Raw genomic sequence first — 12,753 nt, 5'->3', positions numbered from 1 at the left:
GCTGCCCATTTAACCAAAAACTCGTCAGCTGAATCTGTTTTCGGGTGCAAGTACACTACACTATCGCAGAAATGAGAGCAATTACTCACGTTTACTACTATAAGCGAGGACTGGCTGCATCGGCCTGGATACGCTACCGGTTTGCGTGACGATTATTCTATAGAAGCGCACAAATACAGAGAATGATCGGTTAGCAGAGAATATTGTTCTTTTATATATAGGTTTCTTCAAAAGATTACGGAACACTTGTAATTTTGCGCCAATGAGTTGGAGCGAAATGGGGTCGGCACCTCTGAACACGCCTGCGTTTAATGTGTAACTGCCAGAAGTTTCTTTGTTGTATGCCTGCCAATTATTGTTTAGTGCTAGATTGAGTAGATCTGCTGTGTCTCACAGTTTGCGAATTTCGAGATGCAGAGTTAGAGAAGAATCGCGTCTGCATTAAATTATGCGTGAAATTCAATTAAACCTTTGAAAACACATACCAAATGATGCAAGAAGCATACAAAAATGATTGCTTAAGCCGTTCTCCGAGTTGCGAATGGTTTATACGGTTTAAAAATGGCCGAAAGGAAGTCAAAGATGGCCGTTGTTCAGGACACCCTTCGATATCTACCGACGACGCTCATGTCAGGAATGTCAACGAAACTATGCGTGCCAATAGAAGACTGACTGTCCGAGAGATTGCAGAAGAACGTAACATTTCATTTGGATCATGTCATGAAATCCTGATATAGCATCTTGGAAGCCATCCCGTTGTCGCCATGTTCGTCCCACGGCTCATGAGTCAAGAAAGACGTTCGTCTCGCAAACTGTGAAGAGCTTTTGGCTGGAGCAAGAGAGAATGAGATGTTCCTTAAGAGACTCACGACTGGTGACGAGACATGGGTCTACGGTTATGATGTTGAGACCAAGATTCAATCTTCACAATGCGTCGCGAAAGGTTCTCCAGGACGAAAAAGAAAAACTCGTCAGGTCAGGTCAAACGTCAAAGGAATGCTTAGAGTCTTCTTTGAGTTTGAAGCATTACTTCATCCTGAATTCGTGCCACAGGATCAAACAGTTAATCGAAGGTACTAAAGGGACGTGTTGCGACGCTTGCGAGAAAATTTGAAAAGGAAGCGGTCTGAAATGAGGCGAAACAATTCGTGCTCCTTGCATCACGATAACACACCCGCACGTTCAGCCCTGTTGGTGCGTGGCTATTGCATAAAAATGCAAAATCACTGTGCTGTCTCACCCTCCGTACTCTTCAGGCACGGTCTCTGCGGACTTTTTTTTTCATTTCTAAAGTCGAAAACGCACTTCTAAGGATGAAGATTTGCAACGACAGACAAAATAAAATTTGCAGACGGCGCTTCGCGCATTACAGCAAGAGGCGTAGCAGCACTGCTTCCAGAAGTGGAAACGGCATTTGGTGAAGCGCATCAATTGTGGATGAGAGTATTTCCAAAGAGACCCTGCATAATAAGAGGAAGGTGAGGACAGAAAAAGATTGTGAGCACAGTTCCACAAATTTTTGAACAGGCCGTGTGTATGGGGTGATTCAGCTGCATCTACTTACGGTTTTTATGCAACCCGCAACACCTTCAAATACCATATGCTACGTGCAAACTATTTGTCCTACAGACAAAAAATGAACAGGGTGTTTTTATAGGAAGTTTAATGCAATTAAAGATTTTACTGGGATGCGTTTTCTCAAGAGGCCGTAGTTTTCCAAGTATTCATGAAACACTTACGAGAGTGACGTCCAGGAGCGTTTTTCTTGAATAACTCGAAAACGGTGGCCTCCAGCGGATACATATCCCAGCACAAAATTTTACATTAAATGTTGTAGAAAAAAGTCCTGTTCATTTTTCTTGTAGGACTAATAGTTTACCCGTAGTGAGCCAGAGAATACGAAAATTTCGTGGCTTATTTTTTAAGGCGTTGAGGAGTATGCAAAATGTATAGGTAGGTGTGGTGTCACCGCCAGACACCACACTTGCTAGGTGGTAGCTTTAAATCGGCCGCGGTCCATTAGTATATGTCGGACCCGCGTGTCGCCACTGTCTGTGATCGCAGACCGAGCGCCACCACAAGGCAGGTGTCGAGAGACGGACTAGCACTCGCCCCAGTTGTACGGACGACTTTGCTAGCGACTACACGGACGGAGACTCTCTCATTTGCCGAGAATATAGATAGCATAGCCTTCAGCTAAGTCAATGGCTACGACCTAGCAAGGCGCCATAGCAATTGATAGTTATCGTATGAAGCGTGTCTCATCAAGAACGCTGTATACAAATGATGGATTAAAGCTAAGTATTCCAGAAGCTACGTACTTTTCTTTATAGCATTCATTACGTATCCTGTTTCAGACCTCACGCCATCCTGCGTGAGCTTATAGCATGCATTTCGGTCTCCTCAAACCACACTGTGTCGGCACTTCTGAATCATGCTGTGTATACACGTAGAGGTCAGAAACAGTCTGACAAACTTGCAAAGGAGGTGCAGCGTACGCTGTGCTGAGAAATGACTGTTAATAATCATTAACATGTGCCGTTTGGAGTCAAGCAAACAGCCGCGCGGGATTAGCCGAGCGGTCTCAGACGCTGCTGTCATGGACTGTGCGGCTGGTCCCGGCGGAGGTTCGAGTCCTCCCTCGGGCATGGGTGTGTGTGTTTGTCCTTAGGATAATTTAGGTTAAGTAGTGTGTAAGCTTAGGGACTCATATCCTTAGCAGTTAAGTCCCATGAGATTAAAATATATATATATATATATATATATATATATATATATATATATATATATATATATGTAATATAATAAGTTAAGCAAACAGACCGTTGCGAATGCAAAATTAAGCGGCTCACCAGATACAGTTAATGTCGGTTATTCTCATAGCGTAGAAGGCAGTGCACCGAGACTGCTCAGCATTTGACTCCGGTTCGACCTTTCCTACCGCCACATGTCCAATTTTTGTCTCGCTCTCTTGTTAGGCTTTAGAAAACCAAACCAAGAAAATGGTTGGCGACACCGCCTCTGGTGTGCCGCATGAGTTTGTGCCAAATTTTCAGGAAACATTCCTCACACACAAAGAAAGAAAATATGTGCACATGTGTCCGGAAACGCTTACTTTCCATGTTAGAGCTCATTTTATTACTTCTCTTCAAATCACATTAATCATGGAATGGAAACACACAACAACAGAACGTACCAGCGTGACTTCAAACACTTTGTTGCAGGAAATGTTAGCGAGGATACATGCATCCACCCTCCGTCGCATGGAATCCCTGATGCGCTGATGCAGCCCTAGAGAATGGCGTATTGTATCACAGCCGTCCACAATACGAGCACGAAGAGTCTCTACATTTGGTACCGGGATTGGGTAGACAACAGCTTTCAAATGCCCCCATAAATGAAAGTCAAGAGGGTTGAGGTCAGGAGAGCGTGGAGGCCACGGAATTGGTCCGCCTCTACCAATCCACCGGTCACCGAACCTGTTGTTAAGAAGCGTACGAACACTTCGACTGAAATGCGCAGGAGCTTCATCGTCCATGAACCACATGTTGTGTCGTACTTGTAAAGGCACATGTTCTAGCAGCACAGGTAGAGTATCCCGTATTAAATGATAACATGCTCCATTGAGCTTAGGTGGAAGAACATGGGGTCCAATCAAGACATCACCAACAATGCCTGCCCAAACGTTCACAGAAAATCTGTGTTGATGACGTGATTGCACAATTGCGTGCGGATTCTCGTCAGCCCACACATGTTGATTGTGAAAATTTACAATTTGATCACGTTGGAATGAAGCCTCATCTGTAAAGAGAACATTTGCACTGAAATGAGGATTGACACATTGTTGGATGAACCATTCGCAGAAGTGTACCCGTGGAGGCCAATCAGCGGCTGATAGTGCCTGCACACGCTGTACATGGTACGGAAACAACTGGTTCTCCCGTAGCACTCTCCATACAGTGCCGTGGTCAACGTTACCTTGTACGGCAGCAACTTCTCTGACGCTGACATTAGGGTTATCGTCAACTGCACGAAGAATTGCCTCGTCCATTGCAGGTGTCCTCGTCGTTCTAGGTCTTGCCCAGTCGCGAGTCATAGGCTGGAATGTTCCGTGCTCCCTTAAGACGCCGATCAATTGCTTCGAATGTCTTCCTGTCGGGACACCTTCGTTCTGGAAATCTGTCTCGATTCAAACGTACCGCGCCACGGCTATTGCCCCGTGCTAATCCATACATCAAATAGGCATCTGCCAACTCCGCATTTGTAAACATTGCTCTGACTGCAAAACCACGTTCGTGATGAACACTAACCTGTTGATGCTACGTACTGATGTGCCTGATGCTAGTACTGTAGAGCAATGAGTCGCATGTCAACACAAGCACCGAAGTCAACATTACCTTACTTCAACTGGGCCAACTGGCGGTGAATCGAGGAAGTACAGTACATACTGACGAAACTAAAAGAGCTCTAACGTGGAAATTAAGCGTTTCCGGACACATGTCCACATAACATCTTTTCTTTATTTGTGTGTGAAGAATGTTTCCTGAACGTTTGGCCGTACCTTTTTGTAACACATATATGTACGAGGGTTGGAACTTAAATAGTGGCAACTATTTATTCACAACCGAACCGATACAAAAGAGTTACATGTTTGTGGCTCATTCAAGTTCGGAATCAAATCAAAGTCACAAGGATTTAATTCCGGGGAGTATGGTGGATGGTACAGTACTTCCCAGTCTCATCGACCGAACAGGGCATCCACAGCTTGCGCTGTATGCGCCCGGGCATTGTCGTGCAAAATGATGGGTGGGTAGCCCAGAAAGTGTCGCCATTTCTTTCGCAAAGCTGGTCAGAGGTGATGCTCCAAAAACTAACAGTAATACTGTCCATTGTTGGTCTGCCGTGGAGGAACGTAATGCGTTAGGATAACACCATCACAGTCGTACACGAGAACCACCATAACTTTCATCATACTGGGGCTCTGACGCACTTTCAACTTTCACGGCGACCCACAATGACGCCATTCGTTGAACTGGCGTTTCATATTTGTCGTCGTGGCATTCGTTTCAGAATTGTTCCAGAGATTCGACAGGCTGTAGACCATTCGCACCATCAACAGAACAGGCTCTGCTAATGGTATACGACGCCTTCCACATAGCATTTTGTATCGGTTGTGTATAAATAGTTACCACTATTTAAGTTCCAACCCTCGTATAATGAGTGAGTGTTTCGTGTGGGTGAGAGAGAGAGAGAGAGAGAGAGTATGTACACATATCTATGTATGTATATGTGTATAGGAATGTATATGTGACAGACGCATATGCATGCATATGAATGTGTGTATGGGTGTGTATACAAGACGTTTCCGAACACTGCTGTATATTTTCTTTAGTAAATATGTTCACCAAAAGATGTATTCGAATCCATAGGCAAGATGGTGAGGGGATGCAGAAAGCATCATTTCTCAAGACGTATACATCTCCAATATATGGACTAATAGTGTGGTGATTAAACAGATCTGACAACAATACTAACAGATTTGGTTAATTCTTGATCAGAGACTGATAACTTCTTAGAACGTAACTTGATTGGTAAACGCTGTTCTCGTACCCTTCATAACGAAGGCATCGAATAGCAGATTCCAACAGAACAATGTAAGCCGATCGATGAAGCTCGCACCACAAATGCTTTGAGAATAGCGCGGATCCTTTTTATGGCCTGCCCAGACACTTGCGTCGTCTCTCATTTCTCTGATATGCAATGGGTAGCTGCGTTCTTCGATACCAGCTTCCACCCAGCAAGCTCCATAAAAAATCCTCAAGACTGCATTTGGAGACTGTTGCCTTCCATGCCACGACCAATACGAGAGTGTATTTGTGCCTGTTTGGCCACACTTCATACTGATGACGAAAGGTCATAAATCCGCATGGAGTGCTGGGTCAGTCATGGTGTACCACTTTTCATCTCAGTCAGTGTATGTGGGATATTGAGTACAGGGGTTACATACGGAAAGATTGTAATGAGTCGGGTTCCTGGATGGCAGCAGATGAAAGTGAGGTCTATGTTTGCCTTTCGCATTAGTTCCTCGTACCACACTATTTCTAAAGTACGTGATGGGGTTCAGAACAGTTTACTTTTCCTGTACTAATTTCGACACAGTTTACCTACCGTCCGTACGTCTACTAACTTCGATACATACATACTGTCTGCTGGGAGTGCTAATGCCGTGTCATGCACAGGAAGTGTAACGCTTATAATGGCTAGGCATGTGACGTAACTGTACTAGGTAGCGACGGGAGACAGAATGATCGTCGCTTTTTTACGCGACAAGGAAAAGTCGCCCACTACGTCTCTGCCTTCGTATCCTTCGCAACCACACCTGACACCTCGTCTCATATGGTGCAACCCGCGAGACACTGTATCTCCTCGGTATAAAACACTTTCAGTCGCCGCTCGTACGACAAGCTTTGGTGTTACGTCGATCCGTGGTACGAGAGCACCACAGCGGAGTAATCAGCCTCGTAACATCAGAGGACAGAGCGTACACTTTCCCCACGTTGAGAAATTAGCTGCTGGTCTCTTGGTGTGAGGGTAATTCGGTTTCCCTATCTGATAGTTACACCGCTAACCACAGACGTTACTCAGTGTTAGATGTGTATTTCTATCCCAGCTTTTTTTATTGTAGGCACAACATAGGGGATTATCTACTCTCCTTTACACTATTCTAAATAAAGCTGTTTCACAATGTTTTTGTGAGGATGTGAGGAGATGCAATAACAATTTAGTAAGATAATTAACTCATATGATGAGATTGGAAATTTAAGGAGATGGGACCTGAATAAACTGAAAGAACCAGAGGTTGTAGAGAGTCTCAGAGAGAGCATTAGGGAACGACTGACAACAACTGGGGAAAGAAACACAGTAGAAGAAGAATGGGTAGCTTTGAGAGATAAAATAGTGAAGGCAGCAGAGGATCAAGTAGGTAGAAAGACGAGGGCTGGTAGGAATCCTTGGGTAATAAAAGATATATCGAATTTAATTCATGAAGGGAGAAAACATAAAAATGCAATAAATGAAGCAGGCAAAAAGGAATACAAACGTCTCAAAAATGAGACTGACAGGAGGTGCAAAATGCCTAAGCAGGGATGGCAAGAGGACAAATGTAAGGATGTAGAGGCATACGTCACTAGAGGTAAGATAAATACTGCCTAAAGGAAAATTAAAGAGACCTTTGGAGAAAAGAGAACCACTTGGATGAATATCAAGAGCTCAGATGGAAGCAAGCAAAGAAGGGAAAGCAGGAAGGTGGAAGGAGTATATAGAGGGTCCATACAAGGGCGATGTGCTTGAGGACAATATTATGGAAATGGAAGAGGATGTAGATGAAGATGAAATGGGAGATATGATACTGCGTGAAGAGTTTGACAGAGCACTGAAAGACCTGAGTCGAAACAAGGCCCCAGGAGTAGACAACATTCCATTAGAACTACTGATAACCTTGGGAGAGCCAGTCCTGACAAAACTCTACCATCTAGTGAGCAATATGTATGAGAGAGGCGAAATACCCTCAGACTTCAAGAAGAATATAATAATTCCAATCCCAAAGAAAGCAGGTGTTGACAGATGTAAAAATTACCGAACTATCAGAGTAATAAGCCACGGACTTAGAGAAAGCTTTTGACAATGTTGACTGGAATACTCTCTTTCAAATTCTGAAGGTGGCAGGGGTAAAATACAGGGAGCGAAAGGCTATTTACAATTTGTACAGAAACCAGATGACAGTTATAAGGATCCAGGGTCATGAAAGGGAAACAGTGGTTGGGAAGGGAGTGAGACAGGGTTGTAGCCTATCTCCGATGTTAGTCAATCAGTATATTGAGCAAGCAGTAAAGGAAACGAGAGAAAAATTCGGAGTAGGAATTAAAATCCATGGAGACGTAATAAAAACTTTGGGGTTTGCCGATGACATTGTAATTCTGTCAGAGACAGCAAAGGACTTGGAAGAGCAGTTGAACGGAATGGACAGTGTCTTGAAAGGAGGATATAAGATGAACATCAACAAAAGCAAAACGAGGATAATGGAATGTACTCGAATTAAGCCGGGTGATGCTGAGGGAATTAGATTAGGAAATGAAACACTTAAAGTAGTAAAGGAGTTTTGCTATTTGGGGAACAAAATATCTGATGATGGTCGAAGTAGAGAGGGTATAAAATGTAGACCGGCAATGGCAAGGAAAGCGTTTCTGAAGAAGAGAGATTTGTTAACATCGAGTAAAGATTTAAGTGTCAGGAAGTCTTTTCTGAAATTATTTGTATGGAGTGTAGCCATTTGTAGAAATGAAACATGGACGATAAATAGTCTAGACAGAAGAGAATAAAAGCATTCAAAATGTGGTGCTACAGAAGAATGCTGAAGATTAGGTGGGTAGATCACATAACTAATGAGGAGGTACTGAATAGAATTGGGGAGAATAGAAATTGTGGCACAACTTGACTAGAAGAAGGGATCGGTTGGTAGGACATGTTCTGAAACATCAAGGGCAGCGTGGAGAGTAAAAATCGTAGAGAGAGACCAAGAGATGAATACACTAAGCACATTCAGAAGGATGTAGGTTGCAGTAAGTACTGGGAGATGAAGAAGCTTGCACAGGATAGAGTAGCATGGAGAGCTGCATCAAACCAGTCTCAGGACCGAAGACAACAACAGCAACAACATGGTGAGAGTATGAGTTTATAGTCGGTAGATACTGCTAGTTGGTGAATGACGAAACCAGCCACAAATAATTTGTAAATTTTTATTTTGGTGCCATAGCCGATGTCGGGCAACCATGCACATCTTGAGATGGTTAATAGTTTTCGCTACACAGATGTTTTGGTCAAATGCATGTCGTCTGCTGCACAATACCTTCCAGTAGACAGCGATCAGTTTTGTTGTGGCCCATGTGGTTCTCTAGGTCGATGTATTTGTTCTTCAATTCCACCATACCAAACATATTGTCAAGAAATAACTCTGGCACTCTTCATAATATTCTTAAGATGCGTTCTGACATCGCGTTTGCGTGTGCCACAGTGATTTACTGACAATAAGTCTGCTATGGCGATTTTCGAGAACATACACTGAAGAGTCAAAGAAACTGGTACACCTGCCTAATATCGTGCAGGGCACCCACGAGACGCAGAAGTGCCACAATACGATGTGGTATGGACTCGGCTAATGTCTGTGCTGGAGGGAACTCACACCATGAATCCTGCAGGGCTGTCCATAAATCCGTAAGAGTACGAGGGGGTGGAGATCTCTTCTGAACAGCACGTTGCAAGGCATCCCAGATATGCTCAATAATGTCAATGTCTGGCGAGTTTGGTAGCCAGCGGAAGAGTTTAAACTCAGAAGAGTGTTGCTGGAGCCACTCTGTAGCAATTCTGGATGTCGCATTGTCCTGCTGGAGTTGCCCAAGTCCGTCTGAACGCACAATGGACATGAATGGATACAGGTGGTCAAACAAGATGGTTACGTACGTGTTACCTGCCAGAGTCGTATCTAGAAGTATCAGCGATCCCATATCACTTCAACTACACACGCCCCACACCATTACACAGCCTCCACCAGTTTGAACAGTCCCCTGCTAATATGCAGGGTCCACAGATTAATGAGGTTGTCTCCAAACCCGCACACGTCCATCCGCTCGATACAATTTGAAACGAGACTCATCCGACCAGGCAACATGTTTCCAGTCATCAACAGTCCAATGTCGGTGTTGACGGACCCAGACAAGGCGTAAAGCTTTGTGTCGTGCAGTCATCAAGAGTACTCGAGTGGGCCTTCGGCTCCGAAAGCCAATATGGATGATGTTTCGTTGAATGGTTCGAACGCTGGCACTTGTTGACGGCCTAGCATTGAAATCTGCAGCAATTTGCGGAAGGGTTGCGCTTCTGTCACGCAGAACGATTCTCTTCGGTCGTCGTTGGTCCTGTTCTTGCAGGATCTTTTTCCGGCCGCAGCGATGTCGGAGATTTGATGTTTTACCGGATTCCTGACATTCACGGTACAGTCGTGAAATGATCACACGGGAAAATCCTTACTTCATCGCTACCTCGCAAATGCTGTGTCCCATCGCTCATGCGCCGACTATAACACCACATTCAAACTCACTTTAATGTTGATAACTTGCCACTGTAGCAGCAATCACATATCTAACATCTGCGCCAGACACTTGTTGTCTTATATAGGTGTTGCCGACCGCAGCGCCGTATTCTGCCTGTATTTGAATACGCATGCCTATACCAGTTTCTTTGGGGCTTCAGTGTGTACATCGAGCTAGACAACGGCATTGACCACAAGAAAACAGATTGCTGTTTATTGCAACTTATTATGTAGCAGACGACATGCTGTTGATCAACGAGAAATATTAATAATCTGAAGATCGCCATGGCAGCCAGAAACCGATTATGGCAGTAAAATAAAATATTTAAAAATATTTTAGACTGGTTGGGTATCTCACTAACTATCATTAACGGCGGCGGAGTTCACAAGATAAAATAACACAAAGGTAATATAATACATATATCTTCTGCCTGACGAAGCTCATACAGGCGTGGGAAGTAAGTAGTACGGCAGCTGGTTAGGAGACGATGATGAATCAGTAGTAATGGCTACAGGTGGGACCAAAAGATAAATAAGGAACTCATTAATTTGTTTACAACAAACCTTTTGAGAAAAATAGGCACATTATATATAAAATAAACATATACTATAGAAAGTACCCTACTCTAATATTCAGGCTCTATCGGGGAGAGCGTGGAAAAATTTATCAGGGCATAGAGAATGCTTCACTGAACAATTTCGGGTAAGGAACTGGGGGCGGAGAAGCCAGCTTAAGGAGGTATGGATGCAAACTTGTCTACCGCTTTGTCTAGCACTATTGCTGTTCAGCTTATTTACAACTAACATGCTTACAAGTTTACACGTACTGTGGAGTTTGTTTACATGTACGTTCTTTATTTCCTGCAAGCAGACAAGGTAACCTGATAACTAGGAAGTCACGGTGCAGGTTTTTTTTTTTTACTAAATTTGTCCATAAGGGGGCTCTGTTGTATCACGTTTACATTGTCCCATGACAGAACGTGCTATGAATGAACGACAAACCCATTAATTACTCTGTGTTATTCAGAGGCGTACAGTACAATACGATGGAGCAGTATCGGTACATTTTCGTAGAACTCACTGAAATGTGCCGTGTGTCCGAGACGTCCTCATGTTGCCAGGTCCCTCGTTTCTTCTTTCCAATGAAGCAGTCTCCAACATTAAACGATCGAGATAGGATCACGAGGTCCCGAGTTTGCTCAAAAACGCGCTGTTCGAGCTATACGCGGTGTACGTTCGAGAACCTCTTGTCGACCCCTATTCAAAAATCTGGGAATTCTGACATTGCCCTCACAGTATGTATTTTCTTTAATGTCGTTTGATGTTAGCAATATTAGCCTATTCCCAAGAGTTAGCAGCTTTCACTCAGTTAATACTAGGCAGAAATCAAATCTGCATGTGGAATGCACTTCCTTGACTCTTGTGCAGAAAGGAGTGCTCTCTATTCTGCTGCATCCATTTTCAATAAGCCACCACAAGAACTCATAAATCTTAGCAGTAGCCCAAACGCTTTTAAGTCCAAACTGAAGAGTTTCCTCATGGCTCACTCCTTCTATTCTGTCGAGGAGCTCCTGGAAGAGCTGAAAAATTAAACAAATTCCAGTGTTACATTGTTGATTTTCTTTATTTACATTTACGAATTTTCGCCTGAATACGTTTCTTGTATTTCATTTTATCTGTTTCTACTATCGTGTTATAATTTCATTTATTGACTCGTTCCATGACCATGGAGACTTCCCCTTGATTTGGTCCCACGGAACAATAAATAAATAAATAAAAATAAAAATCCCAGGCCGGGTTGGGGATTTTCTCTGCCCGAGGACTGGCTGTTTCTGTTGTCCTCATCATTCCGCCATCATCATCGTCTTTCGTGACAGTGGCTGGATTGGACTGTGTAAAAATTAGACTGTATAAAAATTATAGAATTTGTATGGGGAGCCCATCAAACCAAACAACATCATCAATTGAGAGTCCATCATTGTCGTGACGGAGAATGCCTGGTAGGAAATCGTTCCCTGTACAGCCATTCAACAGCCAGAGCATTGCAACGTACCTCGCCATTCGCTGATGTCATGCTTGCATTGAGGTTGATGGCCGTCAGTTTCAGCACGTTTTGTAAGATACAGTACAAATGGTACGTTCATTGCGTGAGTGATAGTACACTACTGGGCATTAAAATTGCTACACCACGAAGATGATGTGCTACAGACGCGAAATTTAACCGACAGGAAGAAGATGCTGTGATATGCTAATGATTAGCTTTTCAGAGCATTCACACAAGGTTGGCGCCGGTGGCGACGCCTACAACGTGCTGACATGAGGAAAGCTTCCAACCGATTTCTCATACACAAACAGCAGTTTACCGGCGTTGCCTGGTGAAACGCTGCTTTGATGCCTCGTGTAAGGAGGAGAAATGCGTACCATCACGTTTCCGACTTTGATAAAGGTCGGATTGTAGCCTATCGCGATTGCGGTTTATCGTATCGCGACATTGCTGCTCGCGTTGGTCGAGATCCAATGACTGTTAGCAGAATATGGAATCGGTGGGTTCAGGAGGGTAATACAGAACGCCGTGCTGGATCCCAACGGCCTCGTATCACTAGCAGTCGAGA

The sequence above is a fragment of the Schistocerca serialis genome, chromosome 10 (genome assembly GCF_023864345.2).
Source record: "Schistocerca serialis cubense isolate TAMUIC-IGC-003099 chromosome 10, iqSchSeri2.2, whole genome shotgun sequence".
Classification (NCBI taxonomy): Eukaryota; Metazoa; Arthropoda; class Insecta; order Orthoptera; family Acrididae; genus Schistocerca; species Schistocerca serialis.
Note: the sequence above shows the minus strand (reverse complement) of the source record.